At 40.0% G+C, this 27607-nt stretch overlaps 1 long non-coding RNA gene across 1 annotated transcript in view; it reads right to left on the bottom strand.

The window, feature by feature from the left end:
* Positions 1 to 27607, bottom strand: part of LOC137857712 (uncharacterized) — a 317831-nt gene that overhangs the window by 265545 nt on the left and 24679 nt on the right. Inside the window, exons 9-12 of the long non-coding RNA XR_011097242.1 lie at positions 26224 to 26459; positions 22111 to 22230; positions 21398 to 21614; positions 18916 to 19054 (exon numbers count right to left, since the gene is read on the bottom strand). This is a non-coding gene — a long non-coding RNA (uncharacterized lncRNA). The remainder of the gene's footprint in view (positions 1 to 18915; positions 19055 to 21397; positions 21615 to 22110; positions 22231 to 26223; positions 26460 to 27607) is intronic.

Genomic DNA, 27607 nt, shown 5'->3' with positions numbered 1-27607 from the left:
GTGCACTCAGATACCACCCACTAATTCAGATTCCAAGAGACCAATTAACAGTTTGTGAGTGTCACAATGATAATATTTGCATCAGATTTGTTTCCCCCCCATACACAGGTAACTGTGCTAATTTGTTTCTGCATGCTGAAGAGTCCTTAGAGAACAATTTTAGGGACCGGGTCCAGCTACCATCTACTTTTTTCTGTGAGGTCCCGACCTGCTGGACCTGCCAAGCCAGCTCCAAATTATCCGAATCCCAGCGGGTCATTCACCTGCTGCCCCAGATAAGGGCAGAAGGATTTCTTCCCCACCCTTGCAGTATGATCAAAAGCTGCTCAGGATTTCCATTTTATACCCTTCCCAGGGGCAGGAATTCCAATAGTACAACAACGGCTGCAACCTGCCAGGAAAGCTCAGACCGAAGTGTTTGACTGAATCACTAAGTAGCGTGGCTGCTCACAGCATCGCCGGTCCTTCAGCAGTCTCCTGGTCAAATTGAGCCAGGTTGCTACCAGTGCTAAGGGGACCCCAGCACAAGGAGCTTCTGGTACTGAGTGCTTCAGAAGGCTGACATCAAGTTATCCATTTGTAAGTCTCACACTCAGGGCCACTGCAACCTGGGTTACCATTTCTCACAGTGCCCACAGCTCCAAGTTTATTTTTAAAGAAAAAAAAATTTATTTAAATTTTCTTTAAAATTTTTTTTTTCTTTAAAATTTTTTCCCTTTCTTTGGCAGTTCAGCTGTTTCTACCCTTTTGCCTTTCAGCCCTGAAGCCTAGTTTACAGAGTTCAAGAGAGATTTCTTGCTAAGAAATTAGGCCGGAATAAATAATGCTAGTATTGTTTTTTAGGTATGGATAATGCATTCCCTAAATATTTTCAAGAAATTATTTCAAAATGCCATTTTTGAAATAATGGGAATAATATTCCCATTTCTCTTAATGAGCAATGTCTTGTGTTCACAACTAAAACATAAAACAGCACAACATGTACAGAAGCTTTTATAGTGCCGGCATCACAGCTAACAGGAATTAGTACAAACACATTCTTTTTTTGTGACATTACATTTTTAGAGTTCAATGGCCCTTATTATATCTCAGAGAAGATGTAGCTTCTCATGATTAACCATGTGCAAGATATGAAGCAGAATCAAAAATAGGTCAGTTATCTTCATCTGGTAAGTTCACCCCATCACTTTAATTACAGTTTCTTGATCTTCTGGGGTTTGGGGCTGGTGTTTGACGAGTTGGGCAGGGTGGTGATGATAGAGGTAAAAGAGAGGGCAAAGAATCTTGTCACAGAAGTTATCAGGCTTTCTAAAGCATTGCAAGTATTTCGGAATGTATGGGTCAATCTAGCCACATCAGTGTCCTGTGCTTCCTGCCCACAAAATACCAAACTTCAGAAGCAGCTCTTCCCTTGAGCTCTGACTTTCCCTTATACCCACAGAAGAGCAGGTTAGGTGACTAACACTGTGGTTTGGGGCTAGGTGACCAGCCAAGTCTCCTCCATTTCTAACTTAATGAGTTTTCATGTCTTTCTTCATAATGGTGACATATTATTTTACGAAACAAGGTTACCAATAAAACTTTATTATTGTAGTAGAGGCATTGGTGGCAAAGAGAACTGCCATAAGCCTGGAAAAGGAAAGAAAAAGAGTAATTCTAGGCATTGTTTGCTTGCATTGACAGACTTTGCAACTTAATCTTTCTGCGTTTATTCCCCAGCTACATGAGGAGGAAAATAAAATGTCTGCACAGGCTCCTTTGACGTATTTATTTACTATCAGACAGTATTGACGTATTTATTTACTATCAGACAGTATCTACATTTAAGTGTGAATACTATGAATATATGATACAAAGCTAGAAAAGAAGCAAGATAAAGAATATATTGGTGTATTTAGTAGTGCTGCAGTAGCACACAATGTCTTCGGGGCAGTAAGGTTCCCACTCTGTTTTGCCTTGCACAAATTAAAGGTATCATCTGTGCTCTAAAGAGTTTTCCATCTGTGGCAAGAACTATAGCCCCTTATTGCATTTTTCATTTACCGGATAGACCTTTAAATAACTATACTTGTCTAAAACCATGCTTAGCTTTGAAGCAGAGTTTACAGTGGACACATTTCTAGAATCCTTCCTCTTGCCAGAAGCACCTGGGAGAAGCTCAGCTCCCTCAGCTCCTCCACTCAGCACCACCCATGTGTTAGCTTTCACTTGGACAGACAGACAAATGTACTCCCCAGTGGCCAGCCCAACCAGTTGGTAGTCTTCTTGCATTCAGGACTGGGCACAGGTATATATAAAAGCCATTGAAGACACTAATGGATGCTCTACTTTTCAGACAATTCTTTAAAAGCCAAGAACAAGTTTGGCTTTAGCTCTAATCCCCACTCTTCACCTCTATAAAAGGGCAGGGGTGTTTTGGAAGGGAAAAAGCAAATATCCTTTTCTCCCTATGAAATTTTGACTGAAGTCAAGTTCACAAAGTGATATAAATCCAGGTAAAAATTCCTTGGGATTTTTCTTTCTTGTGTTGGAATTACACTTCTTGTCTCTTACTTGAAACCTCATCATAGTCCTTTGCAATGTTAAAAAACTGCCTTCTACAAATAACATTCTTGCAAGAGTTGTATGCCAGAGAGTCTGATTTAATTAATGTCGTAACGAGCTGCTTCTAGTATCACAGACACACTAACAGAGGGAAGCTTATCTGTTAGACAGAATGTATAGCTCAAACTCTAACGAGGCAGAGACCAAATAGCGAACACAAGCAGAAGAGTGGTGAGATTTGTTTGCACAAAGCTCTGAAACTTGGAGAGCCTGAGAAAGAGCTTCATGCACCAGGTATCACTCGGTAAAGTAACCTGCAAGTTAGGCATCCTTCTGGCTGTCCCAGTCTTCGGTTTGCTGAAAGGCACCTGGTATGTTTGTAACCAGGTGAAAGTCACTTAAATATTTGTTCTCAACTAGGTATTATTTTTGATATTGCCACCTACACCACCATGACTCACTCATTCATGAACTTTCTTTTCTTTGAGAAGGCAGGGGAGTTATTGTTGCATATACCAATCATTCCAGTTTTATGAAAGAAAAGCTTCTTCACATCTTATTGCCACCCAGGTGTTCAGAGTGGTAACCGTTCAAACTCAAAGATATTCAGAGCTATACAAGAAAGCAAACCTGTACATTTTTAATTGAAGAATGTAACCAAGAGCTGCTGCTGAGTGACACGAACCAAAAATAAAAATACAGATGACTAAGCACACACTTGCCAAACAACTTCTAAGACCAATTTAAGAATCAAACACACCACTGCCAAAGCTTTGAACTAGAGGAAGCAGATGCTTTTGCTGCTGTGACATGCATTTCCACCCAGCAGGTAGACGGGATGAAATCCGGTCTCATCAGGTCACTAACAAGGATTCAGGGCTAACAGCAGATTGGGCTAAGCCAGCAATAACAACACTTTTACATATGATTTCCTGATACATGGAAGTTAGATATTTCCGCTATTTCATCTTCTATTTTTCTTAGAACAAACTGCTGAAAACTAAATTGCAATGGAATGCAGGCATCTATTCTGATACACAATAGTTTATTGAAATAAACTTCACAGGAAACATTCTTTCTCTGTATGTATGTACGATCACCGCCGAGTTAAGTGAACAGTGTATACACAGGCAAGAGCAAAGATACTTTGCTTAATAAAAGTAAAGGTGACACAGATGGGATCAATTCCTGGTAAAACAGCAGCCTCTTCACAGACGAGTTCGAAGAGTTATTGCTGTTCATATAATGAATTCGTTTGGTTTATCATCATCATATATTTTCTCGGAGACAAACCTTTAGATGTTTACCAAGCAATTCCTCTGTCTTTGCTTGACAAAAGTAAATGCCACAGTAAGGCATGTGAAGCTCTGAGAATCAGGCCTGTGTGAATTAAAGCGATCTTTTTTCTTCCTGCCACTAACAAATAGGTTTGCTACAGCAGTAGCAATGCAGGGGGAAGTTTGCTTGGGAAAACAAAACAAAAGGAAAAACCACCTCTTTCCACAAGATATCTGCTTCATCAAGAAATTGTTCATGCTACATTCAGTTTCCATTTCTCTGTTTTTCTCCCCAGAGGTCCCTAATGTCAACTAGAGGCTGCTTCTGGTCACTTTCCCAAGGGAAAGCTTTGTGGGGCATTAGTGGCTGGAAAGGCACAGATTGAGAACAGCGTGGAAATACATGGAGTGTAAGGCTATAAGGACAGCAATAGAGTATTTTAAACTCTGGGTTCCCCAGGGTATTGCATCAGTAACTCAGCTGAGACACTGAACCAAGAGAAGAATTCTCACATTATCCAACTATTTGTTATAAAACGTTAAATAGATGAAAACAGAGAAGACGTTCTGATTAAAGCTCCTCAGCAGTTAAACCCTAAAGGAAAAGCTCCTTGTGGGAGCTCACTGACCTCATGGATGTGCAGGTAGGTTTCAAATCGTTGAGCCAGGAGAGAAGCCAGGTCAAGCAACACAAGTGCAGCTCTGCCTGCACAGACTGTCCCATCGGGGAGAAGCAAACGGCCACCAGTGCCCTGTGGGACCAAGCCCCACGGACAAGGGGGAGCTCTACCACCCCTGCACACACAAAGCCAAGTGCAGGAAGGGACAGAGGAACAGGGGGGTGCTGCTAACTCCCCAGCAGATCTTCCCTGTCCTAGCTTCAAAAAAAGCAGGAGGAGATGTTTCACACATGGAAACAGGACCCATGGATCAGCAACACAAAATTTCTATCTACAAGTGCTTTCCCCCCCCAGTTGTTTTTTATGAGGTTTCCATTTGCTGGTGCTAAAACAGTAGCTGAAATACATACACAGCCACCTTGAACATGTAAGTATGCACCTTACCTCCACTAAAGCCACAGATGAATCCAAAATGACCCACTGCAGTGGAAAGGCGTTCATTGGGAGGTGGGCAGAGGGTTCTGTTTGTTCAAGTGCACAAATGCGACAGGAAGGCTGGGACAGGAACATTGCACACCTGGAACAGACTGACCGGCTTTAACTCAGATACTGGCTAGCACTTTACTAGCTCTTAGCAGCAGAGCAGTAAGGAAGACCAACCCAAAATGCTGAAGACAAGCAGTGCTGGAAGGCATCCCGGCCACGCAGTGAGGTGTGGAGCTTACAAGCAGCAATCAGCACACGAGCGACTACAGATGTTCACTTTCTCCTGTCCTGTACTTCCACTTGTCCTACAGCGACTGCAGGTTGCTCTAGCTCATGCACGGACAACAAAATGCCTCTCTATCTTAGATAACATCTTTGTCATGGGGGAGAAATGGTTTTCCAATGCAAAAACCACTCTGAAATTTCAACTGAAGTCAAGGAGAACAATGGCGGCTGTTCCTTATTTCTGAAAGATAAATCAAGAACTTGTCAAACTTCACAGAAACATTTTAAAGGTCAATCTATGCCTCTTCCCAGACTTGGTGACACAGAAAGCAAAAGGGATTATATCTTAATATTCCCCATTCAGAAGAGACTAATTTCATTACAGGGCTGCATTTTGTTCAGTGCAAAATTCAATAAACTGTGGCTGTGCATTAACGAGATATTGAAGAGGAAATGAAAAGTATATTCGGTCAAATTTTGTTTTCATGGAAGCGTTAAGCACAGACAAGAGGGAATATAAGAAGTGCGCATTGGAAGCCTTCATTATTTAAGTTGCGTGTAAGCACTTCTTTCATCAACAAAGACTAAAGAAGGGAGAATTATTCCAGAGATCATTTTTATTTTTCTTCAAAATTAGATAGGTAAAGATAGTGGACTAGAATTTATTAATAATTGAAAGGAGGCCTTAAAAATCTGAAGAAATAATAAACTGATCTGCCCAGCTGTAACTCCTCCAAGTTATTTTGTCTCAATCCAAACACCTTCAGCACCAGTCCTCTAAAAAGACCTTTTCAATCTTTCCTTGCCTTTTACAATACACCAGTGTTGCTCAATTCATTTAAGGCTTAATTCATGAATCAGAAACCACATTTACTCCACACTCCTGCTTGGGATCTATCACACAGCTGGGATGAAAGGGCCTCGATTCAGAAGTTGCCAGGAAGCTAGGTCACAGTGGTACAGGGTCAAAGTTTAGGCCAATACAATGAAGCCCACAAAAATTTGAGTAATATGCACGTCTCATCACAATACATGGGAACTTACACTTACTGAGTCCCACAAAACATTCCTTACAGATCCCAAAAGTCTCATTAAAGACAGAATATGAACAGAGACTGTGGGCATCAAGTATTTCTCACCCTCAGCTGGAACTGCTGGGATGGGGAGAAAAGGAGGTGGCAATTGTAGCAGAATGTAAAGCAGAGCACTGTCCGTTCTCCAGTGCTACGTGGCTGCTGACCAGAATAAATAATGATTTCCCTCAAATGAATCTTAAGGAACACTTTGGGGATCACATGCATGTTGCACAATGTTTAGGGAGAGGGGAAAGGAAAGCACACTCCAGTCTTGGCCAGGAGGGGTTGTGAACGGCTCCCAGAGCCCACTCACGATGCTCAGGAACACTAAAAGCATCTGTGTGCCTGCCACAGCCAGGGCCGCAGCCCCCCTCAGTATGCCGTTCACATCCAGCTTTACCTCCACAAGAAAAAGAAACATTCAGCAGGGAGGAAAAAAAAAAAAAAACAACCCACAACATTCACGTTCCAAAACATAACACATTGGAACAGAGTGTTTGCATCTTGCAGAGTGTTTGCTATGAGATTCTCCACTGCCAAATGAAATGCATCAGTGCAAAAAATAGCAGAGAAATACCAAAGGATGCCATCATGTCCAGAACCGCAAGCATTTCCTTGTATTCACGATCCCCATAGCTAGACAGGGAGGTTCCTCCACCCAGTGTGACTGTGACTTCCCTTATAGAAATACCACGCGCACTCTGAGTAAAGCATTGAATGTGGTTTTTAGTGCTGATGATTCAGCTCAGAAGTGGCACACAAGCGGCCCGGCTCACTGGTGCTTCATCCTGCATTTGCAAGCAGCAGCCAGAGACTCTGGGAGGATCCCCTACAGTCGTTAACCAAATGGGAAGATCTCCCTTCACCCATTTCAAACTGGAGCCATTAAGCAAATCATCACCTTCTCTCCCCAAGCATGTTTCTGCACCGAGGGAGATGCAATTTGCAGCTGAATGAGAGCCTTTTGGTTACAGAGAGATGAGCACAGTTCCAGCAGTGATAGGGCTGTCTTACCTACACCTGCCGCTGCTTCTGGAAGGCAGGACTTGCTCCTTCTGCAGAACAGCGCACACTCTGGTGCTCCTCAGTCAAAGGAATAAGTGATGAGGATAAGCATTATTCAGTGCAAAATGTATTGGTTCGTCTATATGGTGTCCTACCATATTGCAGTGTTACAACGAAGTGTGCGTCTTTAAAGACAGAAGGATCATATGTGAGAGTCAAACAATATCAGATTAATTCACCTAAAGTCACCAGTAACCCTACAGAAATTACTTGCTGAGGTTTTAGGGCAAAATAAGTAAGGAAATAAAATTAAGAGGAAAAAGGAAAAAAATAACCTTACTCTAATAATGCTCTAAGAATGAGAGGGGCCATTCGTTGCCCAACTTGCACAGCAGTAGAAAAGAACAAGAGTTTGTATGGGAGCACAGAGGGGCTGCACAGGGAGACCCCTCCTCTCCTGCAGCATCCAAAAGCAGCCTAAAATGATGATGATCAGAGTATTTTTGACATGGGCAACCAAAATGTCATTTTGTTCTTGCTCTGAGAATCAGCTGGGCTCTTAACTGTAGCATCCCAAAAAATCAGCGTAAGGTTGATAACCCACATGGAAACCACAAGCAACACAAAAAAACATGGAAAGCAACACACAAAAAAAAAAATACTGCTCTACACTCAGGCAAAAAAAAATGCAAATGAGCTCATAATAAAACAATTGTTGTTTTCTAGCTTTTCTATAACCCAGACTTTTCAAAACAGTCAAGTTAAATTCCATAACAGCATTGGAATGGGTTGTCCATCAGACAAGCATAGTTGGGAGAGATTTTCAAAGGCAGAAAGGTTACAAGAGTAACCAGCTACCCATTAGATCCTGTGGAAAGAAGGGAGTGAGTCACACACACAAATTTATGAGAGCAGATTGGGAACTGTGGAAACTCCTACCTGAGATGTCACCTGCCTGCTGGTGCCTGATTGCCACTCACTCAGCCCTGGATACAAGATATGCCATCATCTGAGAACCTGTGCTGCACCAACACCCACCAAAGACTTTGGCCTTGACAGGGCTGAAGAATCCAGCTCATGTGTCTTGGCCAAGGCTAGACTGAGTTCAGAGATTACACTTTTTTTTTTTTTTTCCTGAGTTGAGATGCTTCCATTTGGGTTTCCTCAGATTTTTCCATATATACACTGCAAGATCATGTCCCATAAAACTCATTTGTTGTGTTTACCGTTCAGTTGTACAACAAGGGGAAGAGAAATTGCTGTACCAATGAACTCAATACATTTTATGAATTAGTTCATTTGCTGCAATACTTATCTCAAAGGCTAGAAGACAAGAAACCAGACAGAAAACTGAGAAGAGGTGGAAGACTGGAAGACAGCAGAAGACCTGAATTCTGATCTTCCATTTTATCCACTGGAATAAAAAATAATAATAAAAAAAACCTTCCTAAGTAGAATCCTGGTCTCAGGGACCCCTTTAAAGTGCATCCTAATCAGAAACTGTGTGTTTCCTCATCACTTAAGACTGTCCTGTCCCAAAGATAGTTCTTGAGTTTTGTCACCCTTTAAAACAGCTGCTTTTTCTTAAGTTATCCAAAAGGTGAAAGGAGGAGACAGAGGGAGCGTGGAAACAGTGCTATTTAGAACTGTCTTTTGGCTTTGGCCAAACATCATCCATGAGAGTAAGAAACGAGGAGACGTGATGGGGTGAAGGTCCTTGACTGTTTACAATTAAACACCCAAACCACAAGATATTCATTATTTTGTCTTTGACATGCAAATTTTAGGAATCTAAAATAGAGCTTTCAAAGATCTCTCTCTGCGCCATTGAGTTACCGCTTACAGTTTGAACCTAAACAGAAAAATTGCCTTACTCTAAACATGTTTGCACTGACAGTTATATCTAAAATCATGTATTAAATTCTGCAGAATGTTTCAAAGATTGTTACAAGAAACACCGTTTCCATTCCATTGCATACATTGATGGAGTAGTTTTTATAAACTTTACAGGTGCTCATTCTTGTTATTTCAGCAGAACTGCCCCCAAACTGTACCTGGAACTCACAGCACCTCTCCTGTTCCTCTGGCGCTTGTGTGAGAATTTCCTGAATTGCTACGGAGAGATATAAGGATAGGTGAGAGGGGAACTGAATTATTTCCCATGGCTGGGAGTGCCATTCTTGGTATGATTTGCCTCTTCGTTTCAATAAACAGCAACTTATTTCTGCAGTCAGAATTTGAAATAGCAGAGGGGAAGGACTTGCCTATTTCTAGGAACATCAGGGGTTAGGTCAACGGGAAGGGTTCTGCGAAGAAGCTGGTCAGCAGCTGCCTGCCGTATCCATCAATGTGAATCCAGCTCTTCAGCTTCTAGCACTACGTTCACACACACACAAATTAAATTAAATATGTCAAAAGAATACTGTGATACCATATGATACGCACTGTAAATTTTAACAGTAATTGCTTCCTATAACCATGTTTGCCTTAACACTGTAAATACGGAAGGGTGTAACCCTTAAACAGGTCCTTATCAGTTAGCTATATAGAAATAAGAAACAGTTGGTAAGTTTTTAAAATATATTGACTCAGCAGTTTACTAAAAGAGATGACTTGGCTGCACTGAAAGAAAAGACCAAAAAAAAAAAAGAAAAGGGAAAGATAAAAAAAAAAGAAAAAAAAAAAAGAAAGAAAAGAAAAATAGTTCTCTGTGGGCTCTTTTTAAGGCCATACATACCAAATTTAAATGTGTTGTGAGGAAAATTCTAATAAATCTGCTTCCCCCCTCTTTATACTGGGATTGTGAATTATTATTTATGCAGTATCTGCTTTCCAGATTTCTGGATATCAGTCCAGTTTTTGCCAAAAATAAATAAAATGCAAAACATCACTGTTTTAAACTGGCCAAAGCATAGGGCACACTGTAATAAATCACAGCTTATCATCTGGTGTGTCTGATCTCTAAAAATTCACGTGACTGTTTCCACTGAATAAAACAGGATGGTTCACTTCACTGGCTGCTCATGCAAGCTTGCAAGACCGGACCTTTGAGATTTTATACACAAGACCTAGATGAATATGTAATTTTACAAAGCAATCTGAAGCAAATGGTGATGTTTTGATCATAGACAAGTGAAACATATGGTCCCGTCTACTCCAAGGAAAAAAGAATAGGAGAAAGAGTGTTTGTCCCTCTATACTTAGGAGAGTTTCACTGATTCTAATAAATTAGCATAGTAGGAAATCAAATAGAAAAGTGACATTTTATTTACAGAAATTAGTATTTCAATCATCACTTTATTTTCATTCTTGTTTCTAAACTGTGGACCACAAAGAACACCCTATCCTTAGATTATTATCAATTATCATTGGATTGTAAGCTGAAGTGTTGTGCATCTTGCTTTTGGGAAACACCTCTACTGTCCCAGAACAGTTCTCTCTGGTAGCATATGCTCGACTAAGTCAAAATGCCTCAAATTATCTAATTCTTCAGCATTTTCCTTTCAGTACTGCAGGGTAATTTCTAGCAAATGAGTTTGTTCTGGATTTGGCTGCAACTAATTGCTCTGCTTTGCCAATATTTCTATTGTGAGACAAAAATAATACCTGCCTGAACTGTGCACACCTCCACTGGCTTCAGAGGAGTTGCACTGACGATGAGTTGGGCTACACACAGACCTTCCCCCTTTAATTCACAGACCCAAATTCTATCACTTACATTTTGACTTTTTGACTAATTTAGTACCTATCTTTTTTTTCCAATCTTTTTTTTTTTTTTTCCCTGAGATAAAACAACCTTACTACTCATCTCTTGCTAAATTAACAGTACTTACAATATAATTCACAAACGGCATAGAGAGATGGCTGATGATGATCCATTATAATTAACCCTATTTTCCCTAATAACACAGTTTTAACTGGTTTTAACTGTATTTAATGGAGCCATGTAAAAGCAATAGGCTCTTGTCAGAGTTTTGTTACTCTTTAAGTGTTAGATGATGTTGGCCTGGTTTACTCTGTTCCTAACCATCTCTAAAAACCACTAATTTAACCCTTGCGAACCATTAAATTGGGCTTAATCTCAAGCCCACAAACTTGGGGTTTGTGGTTCAAAGTAATGCTTTAGAGTTATCCTAGGCACTCTAGCGCACAATCACATTTGAACCCAAAATGTGAACAGCAGACTTACATGTAGTCCGTGGCATCTTTGTAAAGAGTTTACAAACTGCAGTGCTAACAAGGTTAAAGAAAGGAAGCTATGGGAACTTTGACAGCAAATGAGTGGAAGACAGACAACAAGGAAGAAAGCACTATTTCTATATTAAGTGTTTCTAGATAGGCAGAAGGTATGAATACACTGCAAAAATCTGGATTTATATTAACACTGTGATCAACCATAATGATGGGAAACATCTTACAGGACTTTCGCAATGTTGAACACAATGGGTTTAAAAAAAAAGCCACACAACACACAACAACATCCAATCAGCATTCTGTAAAGTAACGTATAGATAAAGCCAGCCTTATACATCACCATGACTTAATTAGAGCCTTTGAAGCCATGCACCTTTGATCTGAGCAAAGTGATAAATGTATTATATTTTAAAAGGATTATTGCATGTTCTGTTAAGCACAATGGCAGGGTTGAACTGGCACAGTCTTGGTGTAATGAGGAAATGATCTGAATGGAACAGCCAGAAAAAGCAGAGGGGTCAGCTGTGGTCCTTTCAGACAACAGGTACCTGGCTGCAAGAGGGACTGGACACGTGCTATTGGCAGAGTAAATCTCTCACCTCTGAATTTCCCAGTACTAGTGTGAGGAAGTATGGCTTGTGAATGTTTGACCAGAAAGGACTCAAAGACAATCAGTCTCATAAGGGTGCCTTTCCAACAGAAGTGAGCTGAAGCCAGAGTATTTATTAAAAATCCCTGTCATCCTCAGGAAAGCAAGAATGAGGTTCCTGTTCAGGAAATGAGTCTATCATTATAAGGCCCAAATGTGGGCCCAAGTTTCAGCCACATCCATAGAGTTGTCCTGAATTTGACCACCTGTGATTATTCTGAGTACAGCAGATTTACCAGCTCTCAGAACAACAGTCAGCTGCTTCCAGCTCTCCAACTCTCAAATAGTTTTGAATCCCTTGACCTAGCATAAGCCTTATCTAGAAATGTTTCCGTGTTTAAGAAAGAACGGGTTGGATCCAAATGTATTCTAAATTGTTCTCACAATATCTCTAATTTTTTTTTCTACCTCCTACTCAGAGTAATCAACAGTTTGTGTTTCTAGTCTTAAGGGAAGGAATGTTATGACTGTGAGAGTCTGAAGACAATAAAAACACAAGGCATGCAAGTATACTTAAAAATATTACAATGTTAGGTGTAACAAGATTAATAAAAGAAAAGAAAAAACAACCTACTTTCTGCTCTGATGCTCTAGGTCAGATTTTATGACACTTACTAGAATCTCATATACCAGTAAATGACACTCCTCCTTTATCTCTTACACCTGCCACTATAAACTATTCTAAGCTATTAAGGCTCCATGAGCGGTTTCCTACTATCAGTAAGTCTCTCTGCCATTCAGCATGCAGAATTTATCTGCCTAAAAATTGGCAAGCAGGCTGTAAAAGATTGATAATAAAAGTACATGAATATAAAATAATTGTCCACAATAACAGGCTAGTGGCATATGTGAGCTGTTAGGTTAATAATACTATACAAACAGACACACAAACCGCAAAGCTGCTAAAGAGGAAGAAGCAAACAAAAAACAGTGATTATCAATAGCCCAGTGAAAGGTATCAACTGCGGGGAACTATGGGAATGTCAACCCAGAGTGCTAATCCCAATATTTAAAATACTTGGGCTGAACACCAGTTAGCTAGCAAAAAGGGGTTTGGGGCTAGGGGGCAATAAAAAACACAACCAGCTTTCTATCTTAATCATATTTCTCAATGATGTCTCTGCTGTCACAGTTTAGAGGCTGTCCAAAATACTCCCAATGTTGGAGAAGAATCTCCATCCAGGAACTGTTCGGAATCTCCTTTTGGCACCACGCTTCCTCTTTGATAGGGAATGCATTCACTTCTGTGGATGCATTGTTTTCTGGGATTATACATCCCTTGATGCAGAATAAAACACTTTCTGAAAGTGCCATTGGTCTAAACCATGCAATTCTTGAAGCTGCCATAGTAGAAAACAATAGCAATTTAGCCAGCTAAGTGTAAAGCTGTCATGTTTTTATTTCTAGGAATAAGTTTATTTAGCAAACTAATGTGATCCATAAAATGTTACCACCAGAACAAAGGTCAACTGAAAATGTAGAGAATGGAATTATTAATATACTTATTTTCATATCTACAAGTCATTGCCAATACTTTTATCTTTTTAAAGTAAAATGGACTTTGTATCCAGCATATAGTTGACAGCTTTTAACTTAACCAAACACCTCTGATGTACACTTTTTCCTTACTGTATAGTGAGAACAAAAGCTTGAAGTACCTTTTCCATTGATGTTAATTAGTACCTAATTCTGTCCTTTATTTCCTTCCTCAGCCTAATGGAATTCAACTAGTTTCTTTGTAAAGAAAATAAGTAAAGTAAAAAAGTGTAAATATCCCCTAATAATTGCATTTAACATCAGTGTTTGTATTTCTGGAAAAAAAAAAATAAATAAAAATTAAACTGGGGCCCCAACCCTGAGGTCTGGATACAACACTGGAAATGCTACAGACTGAAACAGCCTTAAGGGGCAATGAGGCAAGTCCTTCCTCCTCTTCCTAGATAAGCACTGTGAAGCACAAGGGTTCAGTACTCCTTTTGGTCTCAATGAACTATGCACATGGAATCATTCAATAGGTACAGGAGAAAAAAGAAACAGCTCATCCTGATCTCTCAGGGCGTGATATAGTCAGTCCTAAGCAATTCCTCTAAGCAGTTGAACACAACTAAACATAAGCATCCAAAAAGTGCAATCCGGAAGGGGCCATATATATAGCTTGCCTTCATTCATATGCCTATCATGGAGTGCTAAGGTTTTTGTTTGTTTTTTTCCCCATGTATATATAGTCAATATATATATTGACTATCACACTAAGATGCATAACCACCATGCTATATGGATGCCGTGTGTGCCTTCCAGTGACAGAATGTTAGGTAACAATTATTTGACCATGCACCAGCAAAGATTATGGCCATTTAAAAAAAAATAAACTGCAATAGTGCAGAAACAGCTCATAAAATTAGTTCTTTTTTCCTCTTTCATACCTCATATTTGTACATTTTTACTACATGAGTTCTTAAAATCTTGCATAGTTCAGCAATGACTAGGTTTCCACTAATGGGATTTGGACAAGTATTCCAGCCCTTTCATCAGCAATAAGGAAACTGAATGTTCTCTGTTAATCAGCTCAGCGCAGTCATTTTTTAACCCGCAGACAATGTATGGCAGCAAAGTTTAAATTTTCAACCTTGAGAAGGCGGCAGGCTTTGCTGGTTGACCCTGCTGAATGCAGGCAGAAATCAGAAAGACTCTGTAGACAAGAAATGGCAGACAAACTTAATCTTCTAATAAGAAAAAAAAATAAATCAGTAAATCTGACCGACTGTTAAATCTACAAATAAGGAAAAACACTAGACTGCATCCTAGATTATGGACATGGACTGCACAGCATTACTCAGAAGAGAGGTAACAGGAAAGGTTGTAAAACCACGTTAAACTACATCAACAGAGCAACTCTGAGTCAGATCCATCCCTTCTTCTGGGTGTGCTTCACAAGGACAGGCATTAAGAGAAGAGTAATTTAGTCAGCCCTGCCTGCACTGCCAGCATATCCCTGTATTTTGTGCAGTTCACACGGCAGACAATACCAAACATAAAAGTGAGAAAGAGAGGGATCAGCTCACACCAGGTTGCGATGGAAGCGCGCTTTGAACACATGTTCCTGATCTCTGCTTCAGTGCACAACTGCTAGTACTTAGTTAGAGATAGAGATAAATAGAGATACATCCAGAGATATTATCGTCCAGAGACACCATTTGATACAATCAATAAAATAAATTTTGCCAGGCCAGCAAGACAGACTGGTCCAAGTATCTGTAATAAGATATTTAAATACTAATACATTTGAACACATGATCTTAATTTCAGCCTCCAGGAGGTACTTTGCTATAAAGCTGCAACAGGCCATTGCTTTGCATGGCTGCATTTTATAATTTACAACTGAAATTACTTCAGATGAGACCTCTACAGTGTCACAAGAATAAAAAGGCTTAATAATGTGCAAAGGGTCTGATTTGCTTTTATTTTAAACATAGAAGTTCCCTGCTACTGTGTAAACAGCAGATGGGGCATACCATTTAGAAACACAAAGAAACCAACACAGGCTGGGGGAGGAAGCATTCCTAATCAGACGTCAGTTTGTGCTTCTGCTGCAGAAGAAAGTAGCAGTGATAGTTGGGTCTGGCTCTGCTCAAAAGACACAGCAGTTTAATCAGAACTAAAATAGCTAAATGGACTGGCTTTTAATTATTTATATTTTTCATTCTTTTACTGTAAACTTTGTGCAACTGTCTGGATTTAAACACGTGAATGATTAGTATTAACCTATTAAAAAGAAAACTTCATATTTGAGGAACTGGGAAGTTTCTGGGAAACAAAGCTTAAATGCAATATCACCACCGATCTTTGCTTTTGATTTCTTTCTGCTTGGTCACTCACCACCAAACCTCACTTCGAGTGACTCTCCTTTGAGCAGCACAGTTACCATTACATCCTTTACAAAACATAGAAAACCACCCTCCTCTCCACAAACTTCTAAGGCATGTCCCAAGTGATGGGACAACCTGGAGGTGGCTGCAGTAGCCTCCAAAAAAGGCCCAGAGCAGGCCGTGAGTGCGCCAGCTGTGACCCCAAGCAGCCTGTCACCTGAGAGCACAAGTCATATTTCAGTGTGTAGCAAAACCAGTTATTCAGGCTCTCCAGCAGAACAGTCTCTGTATGAACACATTTTGTGAATGTATGTCATTTCTTATCTGTAAATGAGGTTTAGGGGCAGGAATATATGGCCAGGAATTCTCCATTCAAATGCAAGCTCGGCCAAAGCTTTGTCGAGTTATTTAATCTACTTTTTGCTTCCTTTTAATGCAATCATTAATACCCAGATTTTTATGATCTTGCAAGCTTAGACTGATAATGTTACATTAGGTTCAAATACACACAGCTATGAAAAACAAATGTTATTGCTGGAAGTATATTTTGAAGTGATGAGAACACCAACACAGAGCTAGATAAGCAAACACATACCTTTGCAAAAGCCACACTGATTCTGCCATATCCCAGAGGAGTTCCATACGGCATGCCATAATGGCATAAATCACGGACACCTAGCATAACTAAAATTCAATAGCAATTCCCTGAGCATAGGAGAGATTGTGCATTGGATTATAGACAGTTTGATCAAACGCTTTTTAGGATCCATTTCACAGGTGAGAAACCAGACAGGAAAAACTGTTTGCTGAAGGTCAGGCAATATCAGAGGCTGACCTAGATATCCAGAGATCTCCCCTAAACCACTGCTAGCATTCAGAAACTTTTCTTAGTCTACGTGTATAACATTGGACATGAATTCTGGCAGTTACTTCTGTCCCTTCTCCAGCACAGGCAACTCAACCTTCCTTTCACTCAGTGCTTTTCCGGGAAGGAGGCAATTAGGAACATACTTATTACCAATGATTGGAAGTAATTACCAGGTGAGATTGCTTTCTACAAAGAACCTGATTTCTTTAGTATGCTAGAATACAGAGAGCACAAAGAGCTCGTAGTTCAGTAATTCCAATTTTCTATCTGTAATGCAAATCAATACAATACAATATAACACCCAAGTTAATCCTGCACGTTTTACTTGTCTTATTTGTTCCCCTTGAAGTGCATTCTCTCACCCTAATGCTAAAGCAGTCAAAACAATAAATGATGCAAGTCAGCTTTTAAGAGAATGGGGCACCTCTCCTTACAAATAGGGTGCCATATGGATTCCCTTCATGAATATGGGATTTCCTTTTAAAGTTACAGAGTGCTTTCAGCGTTTAATGGCTAGTGCTACTGCTGCTCAGGTTCCTTTTGTGATTTGTACCCCAGGGACACAGAGCTCTATGCATTACCAGCTTTTCCCTTATTTTTCACCCTCCATTATCAATCTGTGTAAATAAGATGCACAGCATCCGCTAGTTAATAAACAAACTCTCACTTTGATTACACTTTCAGTTTCCAAGCGCAGAGCTGACTAACTACAAAGAGTAAATGTGTTTGGGATTTCAGTGCTGGCCTTGGAAGATTGTTCACAAATACATGATTCATATCCGATCCTGAACATTAACACTTTCCTTATGACTCATACATACAGTTAAACAATAAAACAGAGTGCTTATTGAAGTTTTGTTTAACATGCATGAAGGACCTATTATTAATATTTTTAAATTTAATTGTTTAACAATGTCAACCCTATTATTAGCTGCAAGGAGGGGATGTTTCCACTTCTATCTTGAAATAAATACATGCTTTTGATTTTACTCTAGCTTATATTAAGAATCTGCAACAGCACAGAAAATAATAATAATAAGCCATTAGGCATGACATGGAGCAGGGTACATACTTTACCAATGTACCCACAGTACATTGTTTGAATGGATAGAAAGCAATTGCTCTATATCTCTCATTCTATAGAACGCTATGTGTAAAACAAACTGGTCAACACACCATTTCCTCACATTGTTTTCCTCTCCAAATTGAAGGATAAAACAGAGAATACAGCCTTCCTCACACAATAGAGTCTTTAGGTCTTCTATCTGGTCCCTACATATTAGGATGTTCACTGAAATACAATTCCCGGATAAATTATAACCAGTGACTGGCAAATCTGAAACGTGTAAGAGTTCAAGTTCAGCTAAAAAAAAAAAAAAAAACCCTGAGGAATTATTTTTAAAACTTTATCCTTTGCATTCTGGTTTTCTTTTAAAGTTTGTTAAATCATCATAATTGGAGATTATTTGCATTTTCACTAAAAAAAATAATAAATAATAATAAATAAATAAATAAATAAATAAATAAATAAATAACAACTACACAGCTCCAGCTCTACACAAGAACCACAAAAGCACAAAGCAGAGCTTGTAAGAATCATACAGGCTTTTAGATATATGTTCAGGTAAAATATGACATTTCGATCTCCAATTCAAACCTGCAGTATAGTTGCTTATCTTGGGAAATGCAGCTCCCTTGTGTCTGTATTCTGTTCCCTATGAGCAGCTTTCAAACCATTTTTTACAAATTTGGTCCTATCTTTATTCACACTATTTCTAAATAACTGCAGACAATGCTTTTCAATTTGTTATATAAAGCGTTTCCAAAGGATAAATTCTTCCAAAATACTAGAGGACAAATTCAGGAAATACAGTGATGACACAGGAACATGTTCTGCAGATGTTCATCGTGTCATTAACCCAGCAAGTAATGAGTAAGAAACTCCTGGGCTTCATCCTAACCCCACTGAAGTTACTCACAAACTATTCACCCTATAGATGCAAGGCTGGCCTTAAATTCAGACATTGGCTCTGTCATGAGAACATTTTTTGCCTAACTAACACTGTGTCATTTCTAAGTGTTTCCTGACAATTAATGTTCCTCACCGGTTGTGGAGCTGTGGTCTTGAACACGTTGCCTTCAGCAGCTGACCTTGCAGAGGTAGAAACAGTGATTTGCTGGTGTTGACAAAGCCTTTCTGCCGCTGCTGCTGGTCTCACATCTGTGAGCACTGTTTCAGCATGGCTGAGCAAGGACAGAAAATAAGGGGGAGTTATTCACAAGCAGACACTAGTATCAGTCATTGCGCACACTTGGCTAATAATTCAATCACCGAAAATTATGCTTTAGTTAATAAATAAATAAATAAATAACACTTTAGCTCTGTCCCGATAGCAGGCAGAAAACACAGAATATTGGCATATCAGGATGAAGTACTGTCCCTAGTTTCCCTCTCAGGTTTTCAAAGAAATGGAGGGGAAGTTGATGGTGTCAGATTCATGTGTTTGCTGTGGGACTCAATCCCAGTGGTATTCAGTTCTGAGGGCCACAACCAGGCCGCACGTGTCCGCCGCCATGCTCCTCACCTCACCTCTCAATGGCGGCCCCCAGTCTCAGACCAGAGAATGGCCTCAGGAGCATGGCTGTATGGGAGCACCTCTCTCCATCAAGCCTGCAGGTTTAGCAAACTGTGTGCCCACATGCTGGGCATCCTCTATGGCCAGGGACACCTCACAGTCCCAGGCCATAGCAGTGGAGAACACCTAACAGCCAGCCAGGTGTGCTCACCTCCAGCCCTTGTTAATTATATTTTTTTCCTTGGACCAACATCAAAATGGCCTCACCTGTGCCATGGGGTGTGGCAACAGACACCTCAGGCAGCATGAGCAGCAGGGCTGCAACGCCTTGCTTGCAGACCCCGGCCTCAGAAAGCATCGTCACATTTATCCACCCTCCTGCCAGACCTGGGGCGGCCGCCATCTTAGGCAACGCCACACGCAGCTGCGTCAGACAGGGCTCCATGCCGCCGTAATGGCTGGCGTCAAGGCCTGACGTGCTCCTCGGTACTCCAGATTGCCCGTGAAACACAAACTAGCAGCAGGTTTCACCACACAGCTCTTATCTCAGCACCAGATGACTGAAAAAATTGAAAGGAAATATGAGCAGGGGAAGCGTTTCTTCATGTTTTTGTGTGACGCTTGTTGCTAGGAAAAATATTTCCTTAGTATCTCTATGGGCTCTGCAAGTCAGCATCAGTGGAGCTCTGCTGGTTGCCAGAGAATATAAAACACAGCAAATGTCAGAAAAAATAGGAAGAAGAAGTAAGGCTTTAAGAATGTGCCCCATAAGGAACGTCTGTCCCCTCAGTGCTGCTCTTTACATGGTCAATAAACAGACATACACATCTGCATTCTTGGCTAGAACAAATCTTGAGAGCTTCTTCCCAAGGTATTTTGTCTAAGCAATATTATTTTTGTGTCTGTTTTTTCAGAAGCTTGAAAGCAGTTGTTTGTATCACGGTAGCACATGGTGGATCAGAGCCCTGAGTGCTCAGAAAACAAGTAAGCCAAGGCCTTCAGGAGCCTGCATTTCCACCAGCAAAAGAGAAAGGGTGGGAAGAGAAAGAGGGTCACTGAGGAGCAGAACAGCTTGTCCCCAGCTGCAGCAATAGGACCCTGGTCTCCTACCTCACAGCTCTTGTGCCACAGGTTGCGCTTCTGATCGTAACCCATACCAGATGCCCTAGGGAGGACGGTTAAAAAATCCCCTGCTCTGGACACCCACCATGAACTTTGCCTCTCATTTCAGCTGATTAGGGTGGATATTAAGGCTTTTTGCATATCCACAGAGCTGAGACTGATGATGGCATCACTATGTTTCAACCCTTCCAGATATGAAAGAGTAACTCATTTTCTAAGCCAATCATACACTGGTCTTCTTGCTAACAGCTGTGTGTCCAATGATGATGATGAAGGGTTGGGGGATGGAGAGTTTGAAGCTGGTTATTGCTGAATTTGCTGCATATGGCCACTGCACAATCCAGTGTATCTGTTTGAGCTGGATATTTAAGCCCCATTAAGTGGTTTCTAGTTCCCCCTGATCATACTCCAAATTGTTTTGTGGCTGCTCCCATCACTGACCACTGAAAGTTCTCACATGGTGTTATTTGAATTTTAAGTTTTTCACAATAAAGTGGTCTTCCCAGTCTCTTTGCATTGTTTTATAAACCATTTGTTTTTAAGTAAGAGTCTTTTTCCCAGAAAGAAAGCAAGACTTTGTCTGAATACAAACCCCATGCCCAACAGTGTGCTGACATTTGTGCATAGAGATGTGCTTTCCAGTTTATTCTATTGTGCTTTTTTTTTTTTTTAATAGTTCAGTGGAAAGTTTGGATGGTTCCAGGCAAGTATCCTTTAACAACACAACAACAGAAATAGCCTGAAAAAACGGAAATATATCTCAACGGTGCCAGAAGAATTATGGGTTGTTGGTTTCTTACTTTTGCTTTTTTTAACATGCGTGATCACAACAAATAAATAAATAAATAAATTAAAAAGTTTGTGGATGACAGAAAGAGATTAAACTCACTGCACTTCCAGCAGCTGTACTTTTCTCCACTTGGATATGTGAAGGCAAGTGAATGACTTCTGTTGTTTGAGTCACCTAGCTTTTTAGAGTCTAACAATCAGAGTAAGTGAGAGGCTCCTGGTACAGCAGGTACTGGTGTCCACTGAAGGCTGTGGCCCCATTTATTGTGGCATGGCTCCAGCTAGACTTCTGAGTCCTCGAAGATGTCCAGCGTAGTCTAGGAAACCAGGAGGATTTAAGAATCTGAATATCTTTGTTGATCCAATTTCCCACAAGCAAACTAATTGCTAAGTTGTTACCTGACCATGCTGAGTTGGCCCCAGAACATCCCTAGATAAAGGCCTGGAGCATTAATCTATGGCGCCATCTAGCACCCACATGAGGAATATTTGGAATAGCTCTTTCTCCATTGTTATGGCTCAAACTTTATCTAACGTTTTGCACAGAAAGACAAAAGATGATAACGAGGAAAAATGAATGTTATCATTCCTATTTCTTGGCCTCCTCAGAGCAAAGAAAACTGGAGCACTGCACATAACCCTCACTTGCCCTCTGTCTACGGGGGCTTAAAAAAATTCAGTCCCTCCCTGTACCTCTTGGTGGATCTTTTTTTCTTACTCCAGGAATGGCAAGGGGCTTGACCCACACATGTTCAGAAAGCTGTTTTAGGGACATAAGCTCCCCTCACCCTTTCTTCCACAAGTACCCCTTACCCTCTCTCTCTGCATCCTCTCACAGCCTGCATCGCAGCTCTGGCCCACCTGGGCCACCATTCAGTGAAAGGCGGAGGCCAGCACCAGCTGTTTCAGAGGAATGGGAAGGAAGCTGACACTCTGAAAGCAAAGACAAAAATCATTGCAACAGAGCTCTGATTTCTACTAATTATGTGGAACATATATAATCTACTTTTTTTTCTACTGATAACTACTATGGTTAAGTGAAACATTTTCCAGTGAAAACAGTAAAAATGATCAGCAGACTTGAGATGTATAAGAATTCACATTCATTTCACATAAGTAAGCAAAATATGGAAGCTGCCTATTTCTGCTGTCTGAGCCTTTGAAAATCCTTTACTCACCAGGCTCTCAGCATTTTGTGGGTTGTTAAATAGGAAGACCTCCATGTTTTACATCAAAAATGTTAAGACATGGGGATTCTAAAGCAGAGAGAATGCAGGCTGAAATCGTACAAGTCATGAAATGCTTGAAAGCAGCCAGACAACAACTGCATAACCACAGGTAGTATGCAAGTGAAAGATCAAATTTAAAACTCCAACTCAAGCCTGCAGGACATTTGCCAAGCTGCAAGTTAGGCTCCAGTGATGTATGGAATATATTTGCTCTGAGTCTATGCTCTGCTGTATGCCAGAAGCTTTTAAACCATCTTTACAAATATGTTCCCATCTTCTGCCAAGTGAATATACAGCCTTTTTCCCTCACGTTGGTATCTACAGTTCTTCTTACTAACTTCATAATTTCTGAGTCTGTAACTACTCTTAAATATCCTCAAATATTTGTGTGATATATACACCAAACTTAACTAATTTCTCATTGAAACAAAAGAAGCATTGTTTGCGTATTTACTTCTCACGTCTCCTCTAAAAAGTTGCTTAAAAAGTTGCTTCAGTGATCAGAGGTATGTTAGCTCTGTAGATTGGCAGCCTATTTTGCTCTACTGCATTTCTCTGCAATTACTTGTTTCTCTGCCCTCTTCTGCCCCCACTCCGTGTCTGATGTGTCCCTTCTCCTCCCACGTATCTGCCACGTTTTGTTTCTTCAACAGTAGTGACTTCCATGAGCCTGGCCTAGTCTCTCTGCTGTAACCCTTTCAATATTATACAACATTTGTTTACATTTTCCCAGGTCTTGTAAGACATCACTTTCTCTGCAACCGCTCTCATGCAAACATGGCCTTTTCTAGCTGTGGCCATTTAGCTCTATATCTGAAGCGCAGATGTGCACATACATTAGCCAGACATTTTCAATCCGTGCCACTCCAGGCTATTCCCAGACCACAAGGCAAGTGTGTGCTGCAGTACAGCCCATTGTCCAAGATGAAAATACAGCGGGAGGCACCAATAACCTAATGATATGGCCATGCAACCAGCTTGAATCTGGAAGAGCATCTTTACAGAGAGTAACTCTGCCAGCAGTAAGTGACCCTGATATTCTTTTGGTCTTCTTCCATGCCCTCACCTCATTGTTCCTCATCCTTTATTTTAAAAACGACTGGGTAGGGTGAAATCCAGGCCCACAGTGTCTTTAAGTATTGACATCTGATAACACAGGTCAGTCCATGTCATAGCAGGAGGAAATTTGTTTGTATGGGCTATCCTAGCTCAACTCCAGGATGCTGATTGCATGCAACATCGCAGATCCAAGAAGAACGGACAGGTGGGTCTCTGCAACTACTTCTGCCTATCACACTTAGTGCAATCAAGTACTGAACTGGTGGTTGTTAACGTTTAGACTCTAGTGCTTGTCAAAAATAAGTAGAGAGGATTCCTCCTTTTCCAGGAGCCACAGTTGTACACAAGGTAAAAAGTAAAATTAAAAACAATGGCTTTTGCTAAGGAATGCAGGAAATATGTTGTATTTTCATTGCAACTGCTTGAAAGCAGATTTGCTGTAGAAATAAAACAGCTCCAAATAGAATGAACTTGCTGACTCAGTTGGTCCAGATGAAAAATTACAAGTCAGCAATTTCAAGCAACAGCAGTACCAAGCGCACTGTATCTGCAATACTGATGTAATGCGCGTTGCAACATCATATTTCCCTGAATACAGCACTTGTGAGTTTGATGAGCCACAGCTTTTAGATGAAGCTTTGGATTTGCTGCAAATTACATAAGAGTTTTCCTTTATGGCTTAGACTGTTAGATGTTGGACCCACCCAACTCCTTAAGGAACCGGACATTAAAAGCAAACAATTTACTCCAACTTTCTTCTGACCCTCATCCAAGGCACACATCAAATTTAAGATAAGCATAGATCTTGCCAGTTCTCCTCATGTATCCAGAATTGTCACCATTACAGCATTTTCTATTCAGAACAGCTTATGCAAATCATTTCATAGTGCCATATGCAAATGACTGAATCAATTTTTGCTCTTCGATAATTTTCCAAACCATTTCCTAATTTTTATGAGTAACTTACAGAAAAAATATTAAGACAAAAGTGGACACAACTTCAAGCTGCTTCAGATTTTCATTTAATTTTCTACCTAACAAACTCCCATAGGAAATTATTAGCTGTGGTTAAAAGCCTATTACACAGCAGGATATATTCTAGGTGGGAAAACCACTTAGAAATTATGATTTTAAGCAATTTGTCGGAGTTTGTACTCTACAGCTATGTTAGGTGAGAGAACAGCAACAAAGCAGGAGGAAGAGGCTGGATGAATCAGCCTGGAAAATTGGTTAGGGATTCTTTGTTGCAGCTGCTATAATTCTGGAGAACACAGGAAACACCTAAGTTTGTCATTTTTAAGTGGTGGAAGTTGAGAACAGAAAGTGAATTTAGGCATCATAGTTAATGTAGAAAGTATCCAGCACATGGAATTATCTTATGAGGAGCCATCAGGCTGATGATCAATTAAATTATAGTCCAAGGGACAAGGAAGAGGCCTAGACAGTAAGTGAACAAATACACACTGAGTATAAACAGAAGACAAAAAGCAAAAGCATCTCCTTTTATCTGGTTTATATGCCTCTCTTTTCCTTCTTAGCTGTTTCTAGTCATTTTATCTATTTATTTATTTCATGGAAAGATTGTATGATAGCTGAACGTGCTCTGTTAATACTCTACAAGAATAAGACCAAAAGTAGCAATGTACTTTGAAAAAGCAGAGAGCACAGAATAATACCACCAAAAGAATGCTACAAGATATCCAAGCCCACCTTTAAGAAAAGCTCTGCTAATATGAGAATAGTACCTCTTGCCTTTGTTTTCCAGGAAAATTGCCATGAACACATAACCAGCTTGATTACACTCATTGAAAGTGAACTTTAATAATTGTGCCTATTTTCCCTGTAGAATATTTCTGAATACTAGACATTAATATTTTGCTTTTCTTTGAAGATTTTAGAAACTTGCCAGGAGAGCCATGATTTGAACCAGCAGAAGTGCATACTGAGTTGTTGCAATATATCACTCACAAACAGCTGACAGACCAAGTATTATGTGCAGAGACAGGACGTTTGTGGTCTCTGCAAAGGGAATGGAATGTTCATCAGAAGAAAAAAATAAAAAAAGATGAAAATTAGCAGCAGAATTACTCGTGGTCAAGGAGTTCTCCAGCCATGGCTGTGATTTACACACTATTCTTTATGTAGCTTGGCTAGTCACTCCCCCTCACTTTCACTGAAGAATACATCACAGAGCAAGTGGTTTTATGCACCAGTTTCTGATATAGTTATTTTGCTTTGTAAGTTCAGGAATCTCTGTGTTCCTCTTGAAATACTGAAAGCAAACTTGAAATGTCCCACAGTTCTAATTCTTTGCGTAACTGTGACCTTGTCTTCAAGCGCTGAAATACAAGGTAATTTAAGCTAGCAGTGGCTCCAAGAGAAAAATAAAGACTGAAACAAGAATACATTAATTCAAGTGACATTTAGGTCAGTACAATCTTTGCTTCACTCAGAAGAAACCAATTTGAAGTCCAAGAAAGCAATAAACTTGAATGGCAAAAGGCAGCTCCAAGCTAGCACTGTGAAAGGAAAGAGAGAAATCATTGCACTAGAGTTTTTGTTTCTTCTAATTTCAAGTAACAGATGGAGGACAGAAAAGCTTGTAAAATTATTTATTTATTTTTCACACAATAGGTACCTTAATCTGGTGTTGCAGCATGGACCGTTAGCACGTTTTTTTGTCCTTATGTGGCCCAAGTGGAATTATCTTCTGATACTGAAGGGTTACATTTAATTTACATAGATCGCAACCTCACATCTGAAGCTCATTTTCATAGGCAAAATCAGAACCTGTTAACTTGCATTCTCTTTTGTTTCTCAACAGGTTAATTTGCTTAGCTGAAGACAGCTCGCCCATCCTGATATGGTACCTGCCTGAATAGAAAGAAAGCAATGAAAGAATTCCTGTGGTTTGGGTCAGTAAATAAAACAAAGTCTTTCTGGTGATTGTGGTTTCTGCACTTAACAATGTGCTGTCTATCCTTGCTATTGCAGATTTTATTTATGTCTTATATAAAATAAACCCTATTTCTCAAAGGTATATATACGTACTTTCACTTAGCTAAATGGCTGTGAAGATGGTGGAATTCACAGAACGTTTTGGCACGCAACCAAAACATGTGGTATTATGTCCATAGCAGATCTGGCCAGGTACTGTAACTAGATCGTGGATTTCAAGCTGTCACACGCAATTATTTCTGGCAGCGCGTTTGTACAATATGTACACCTGTAACTTTCCCCACTCTGAAAAGGGTGGAAGTATTCAGAAACGCCTTTCAGTGGAGATTGCTTCTGAGAGATCTCCTGGTGTGAGAACAGCAGAACACGGGAATGACCACGAAACTGTGTTACAAGTATTTGCATTTTGGATTCCTGGAACTGAACCTGTGTCACTGTGAGTTCAAACCACTGCAAAGCTCACTAGTATTATTTTTACTGATTGCTTCCTAAGAAGGACTGGCAAATTTGATTTTCACTCCAGTTAATTACTCCCAGATGTTTTAGATTTTTATTCAAAATGGCAGGTAAACATGCAAACAGGTACCCCTGTTTTTTTTCCTGCAGTATCAGTCAGTAGTCACCACACAAGATATTGCAAGTCTAATCATAAAGGGTATGTGAAATTTAAGCTTTGAACAGATTCTCTTACTATAATGAAGAAAATAGCCTCCTCACTTTTCTTTGTGCTAGAATTATAGCACAAGGAAGATAAAGCCATCGTATTGAATAAAACGTCTACACATGTTAATTTTGCAAAAGTAGACATGAGGTATTTGAAGAAAGTGAGAACAAGAAAGCAAATGGTTTCTTAGGAAAATTTTAAATGCGACAGCTAAAGTTATGCAAGTGCAATGGAATTTGTTTGAGAATGGATATTTGTAGCCATATGCTCCTTCATAAACAAGTGGAAAACATGCAACTATGTAAAGGTATTCTGTGTTCCAATAGTCATACTCTTTGTTGCATAATAGAAGCTGATAACTCCCATAGCCTCATTTTATCAGGGACAATGAAATTAAAGT

The sequence above is a fragment of the Anas acuta genome, chromosome 5 (assembly GCF_963932015.1).
Source record: "Anas acuta chromosome 5, bAnaAcu1.1, whole genome shotgun sequence".
NCBI lineage: Eukaryota > Metazoa > Chordata > Aves > Anseriformes > Anatidae > Anas > Anas acuta.
Note: the sequence above shows the minus strand (reverse complement) of the source record. Positions and strands in the feature narration are given on the sequence as shown.